A 5,043-nucleotide genomic window follows, 5' to 3' on the forward strand; every position below is an offset into this window, starting at 1 on the left:
AACTTTAGAGAGCAGTGAAAGAGGCAAGAGAGATATACTAGGGGAGTGTGTGACCCCGGAGAGAGCTGGAACATGATGACGGGAGAAAGGAAAGGCACCAAGTGCCTTACAGGGTAGAGGAAAAGAAAGTCTTCATTTAAAACATCCGCCCAACCTGGTCGGGTTGCTGGACGTGGCTGGTCTGGCTGCTGAGTGCCTTAAGCGCCTCTCCTCGCCTCACTCCCTCTTTAGGATGCAAGTTGGGAAGGTCACTCACACTGTGGCCGTGATGCCACTGTGGTAGCAGCCTGGCTGCTGGAGTCGAGGCTTCCTATTTACCACTAGCAGGAGGGCGGCTCTGTGCAAACACTGGAAAAGGGATAGCCCTTTCCCTTGAGTTGCATTTGGTGAAGCAGAGGTTGGGCTCGGGAATGGCTACGGAGTGCCCAGGGAGCCCTCCCCCGCCCTGCACCACATCCCACACCATCGCTGCCTGACAAGGTCCGTCTGAACCTACCAGGCCACAGGGAAAGGGGACTTTGTCCTCTGTGATAAGGCTGAACATGGCCTTTCCCAGGACCACGCCAGGCTGCAGCGCATTCAGTGGCTGGAGCTCCAAGGTCACTTTCTGCCCAGAGGCTGACTGGACAGTGTCCGGTGCCACAGGGGCCTAGATGGGCTGGGTGCAGGCTTCCCAGCATGCTCTGTGGCTCTTTGGTCTTCACCTATCCCTTGCTGTCAAGGAGACTGGTCAATCCATCCCGGAATCCCAGGCGTTGTTGCTCTCATTGCCCAGGCTCTGGTTAGGCAGGGCCCAGCGCTGCAGCATGAGAAAAGTCCCCTAGGCCCCCTCTCCGTTCCTCTTTCATGTTATTGGCATCGCCCTCTTCTGATGAAGGTCGGGATTGCGGGCAGCTGTCCTGTCAACCTTCTCTGCTCCGACATAGGCACTGAGGTCTTGCTGGGGGATCTTAGGGTTCTGGTATTGAGGTAAAGAGAAAGGTACACGTTCCCCAGAACACACTAGGAGTGGCCATCCTGGACATCCATCTTTTCAGCTGATTTAGCCTGTTGGTCACTGTCATGTTCAAGAATGTTCATCTCCAACATCAGTTCACAGCTGGCGAAGCACCATCTCCAGGTTTTGCAGGGAGACTTTGTTCTTGCAGTGGGTGAGGGCTCCTGAGAATGGGTGTGGGTGGCTGCAACATCCCCTATTTTCCAGCACAGCTCACCCAGCTGGCTCCAGGCTTCCTCCAGCTAGGGCTCCAGCTTTGCAGCCTTTGACAGAAGCTCCTCGGCCTCAGGGCTATCGTCAGGAGTCACATCCTGTGCCACATCCTGTGCCTTCCCAGTTAGATCAGCACCTGGCCCTGGCCCTGGCAGAGCCCACGACTCCCTCCATCTGCGGCAGGGCCTTCTCCACCTCGTCCTGCACATCCCGTTGCTTCCTCCAGCATCCTCAACTCTATGTGTCTCGAAATGACAGTCCCGAGATGAAGGGGCTGCTCCACCGGTCCCTGCAGTTTCTGCAAGATCTGCCTGCCTTCTTTCTTTGCATTAGTTGTCATTTCCTAGCCACGAACATTAATTAATTAATATACAATCTGATAAATGCAGTGATTGGAAATGGATTTTCTGTGAAGTTAATGAAGCTTAAGCTTCAGAGCTCTTGCTTCCTGGGCCTGTTTCAAAGCCCTGGAAAAGTGTTCACAGGGTTGTATATTTTTGTAAAATTTGCAAATGTTAGCTATTTTAACCACACTCAGGTAAGAGTGCACTCTCTCTCTCCACTCTGAATCCCCACACATCTCACTTCCGTTTGTGTTAAATAGCGTAACACTAGCAGTAGGCATTTTTTGGATTTGGATAAGGATAAGGGGAAATTGAGTTGAGGATACATTGTGTTTGGACTTAGCGAAATATATATGTGTGTGTGTGTGTTTCAGTCATTTCCATGTACATTTAAGCTACTTTTAATCATCTTGGGGTAGAGATGGCTTCTAGGAATCTCATAGTGCCCACGGTGCCAAGTCACCTGGCAGTACGACATGAAGGTGCAGGGCCAGAGTTTGTGACATGAAATGAATACATCCCATAGTTCTAGCACAAAAAGAATGTGGGTGGAGAAAAAGCAAGATTTGAAATGTGTGGAGCCAGAAGCTAGTCCTTGGAAAGTTCTTCCAGTCCTTCAATGTGTAAAACTGTAAGCAAAGGCTTTGGTTCTCACTGATGTTTAGTTTAAATGGATGCTCTTTTATATGTAATTATAAAAAACGAGATGTTATTTTTTTGATGGGAGTCATGTGAAATAGAACTTATTAAAAATTTGGGTTTGTAGCAATACAGAGATTTTGCCTGTGTATAATGTAGCATGTTTGATAAAGCCCAACTATCGATAATAAGCAAATTTGGATCAACTGTGGCAAAGGAAAGACTAAATTCTATTTCTCTTCTCTTTATGGAAAATAAGATTACAAAATCGTTGTCCTATGAAGAAGTGATAAAGAGTATGCAACCAACAAATAGGAAAACCAGTAGGAAAGGTATTCTAGAGGAACCAGGCAAAATTATGGTGTTATTTTTTTCTAGTTTTTTTTATAGATGGTATATTTTCTAGCCTTTTGAAATTTGTAATTTGAGTAATTTTCCTTATTATAAATTATACGTCTTTTGCATTCTAATTTTGTATTTGTAATTTTGTATTCTTTTGCTTAAAGCTGGTCTTGATAATTGTCGTAGCTTCAGGCCCCACAAACCTGTAGCTGCACCCTGTGGCGACAGCGGCAGGCGCTGGTTCCTGAGGGAGTGTGCGGTGTTGGGTGGGAGTGGTGAGGGCAAGGCCATGCTCAGATGCCTCCTTAAAGAGGGAACCGTTAAGCTGAGGTCCAGAGGGTGAGTTGGAGTTTTCCAGATTCTAAATCGTGGAATTGATTTTTGGTTTTGTACTCATAATAGGGCACATTTTGTTTCCTGCTTCCTAAAGGATGTTTGTTCCCATTGTTATTCATGACTGTCTTTATTTTATAAACAGAGGATGTTTGGTATGGAGTCTACAGGGTCCTGTGAATTGATTTTGAGCCGCCTATGGAGAGAAGTAGCCAGGAACTGGTGGAACCCCAAGGATGTTTGGGATTGCGGGCACAATCAGAACTGTTCCAAAGCTTAGATGATCATTTCCCTGTATCAGCGTGGAACCCAATTCTATTCTGGATTCAGTCCTTTGGCATGGACAAGGTGTGACATCGACAGCAGGTGGTAGCCAGGATGTTTCTCTGAGTGGCTGAGCAGGCTGCAGAGATGGGTATGCAGGAACCAGAGCCAAAGAGAAAGCAGAGGTGGCCATCTAGCCTTACAGCATGGCTGGCACATTGGTTTGTGGGCTCATTTATTTACTCAATAAATATTTATTGAGTGCCTGCTATGTGCCAGATCTTATTCTAGGCTCTGGAATTACCGTAGAAAATAAAACATGTAAAACTCCTGGCTTCTGTGTAATACATGGTAGATATCCCTTGAGAATGACAAGAAATAACAAATGGAACTTTCTTGAGCAAGGAGAGTGAAGGGGGAGGGATTGAAATTATGTTACCATGGAGGTGTAGAACAGTGGACTTTTAATTTCCAAGTGTTATAATTAAGATCAATATAAATTTTGCATTGTACTCTATTATACAACAGTGCTTACTTTCATATAAAAATGAAATTTGCCCTTCCAAGTCTTTGAGAAAAACTGGAAGTCCAGGAAAGTGTGTTGTGTGTGTCTTGGTACATAACCTCCTGGTGTGTGAGCTTTATGGTTAATTGGAGAGAAACTATTTGAAGGCTTTCAAACAAGGGAATAATAGAGTCAGGTTTGTGTTTATACAGATCACTCTTCTCTGTGGGGGCTTGAAGGAAGGATGCAGGGAGGCTATCGAGGGGGCTATACTTCAGACTAGAGGTGATGAGGGCAGTCAAATAACACTTAGGGAGTAAAATCAGCTGAATTTGGAAGCTGATTGCATGGGAATGGTGGCAGGAGTTAGAGAAGTTGAGGAATATTCCCAGGTTTTTTAGAGTGGATGGTGAGGCTACCAACTGAGATAGAACACAAAGGCGGAGGAACACTTTAGGGATGACCTAATGAATTCAGCACTGGGTGTGTGGGGTGTGAGGTGCCCATGGATGTCTGATAGAAATGACCATTAGAAAGTTTGATTTTCAGGTCTGCTGGGAAAAGCACTGTGGGTTAGGAGTAAATACTGGCAATTGTTGGAATACAGGTGGTGCTTCGACCAGAGATAGTGGAGAGATTACTGAAGAGCAGTGGGGAGAGAGAGAAGTGACAAGCATTGTCACCTGAGGATGGGACACTGGGGCTACCCTGTAAACCTGTGTAGTGTCGGCAGAGGAATGGGGACCTTCAAAGTGTCCTGGGAGGGGCCTGGAAAAGTACAAGAAGCTTTTCCATTATACTCTTCTGGAGTGAGCAAACGCGGAGTTGCTGAGCCTTGTTTATTCATTCAAGAAATATTTATTAAATATTGCAACATTTCCCACTAATTACTTGGTGACTGATGTCAGATGCCCAGATGGTTGTATTGTTGAAAACACATATGATTAACTCCTTGGTGGGAAGAAATGGCTCTAAATAAGGCCCCATGGCCCAAAGCAGGAAGGCCCAAGACATTGAGCATGAAGTCGGCAAAGCTGTTGTGGAGAACAGACAGATGGGGACGGGGGTGAGGGGCGTGTGGGCAAACAGCCTGACCTGCAGGAACGCCACGTGTTGGACGCTGGAGGCATGCTGTGTCGCTTCTGTCACGGAACCACCAGCGTGGCTGGTGTTTTGCTGGCAAGCACAGCCTCCTGCACGAGCGCCTGAATCCCTCCTTAAGCCATGAGGCTGAGACTTGCTGGTTTCCTTCCCCAAAGCAGCCTTTGCAATCTGTTCGGTGCTGTCTCTGTGCTTGGGAGGAGGCGGAGGAACTTTGATTCGCTGTCTGTGAGGATATAGCAAGGAAAGAAGAAATAATGTCCTACTTTTGAAAGACTATAAAAGAGAATATCCTCATTGTTTTA

At 46.5% G+C, this 5,043-nt stretch overlaps 1 pseudogene; it reads right to left on the reverse strand.

The window, feature by feature from the left end:
- Positions 1–320: 320 nt before the first annotated feature.
- On the reverse strand, positions 321–1,540 carry LOC105805494 (annotated as a pseudogene).
- Positions 1,541–5,043: the final 3,503 nt, after the last annotated feature.

Source organism: Propithecus coquereli, unplaced genomic scaffold (assembly GCF_000956105.1).
Source record: "Propithecus coquereli isolate 6110/MARCELLA unplaced genomic scaffold, Pcoq_1.0 Scaffold13, whole genome shotgun sequence".
In the NCBI taxonomy this organism is placed as follows: domain Eukaryota; kingdom Metazoa; phylum Chordata; class Mammalia; order Primates; family Indriidae; genus Propithecus; species Propithecus coquereli.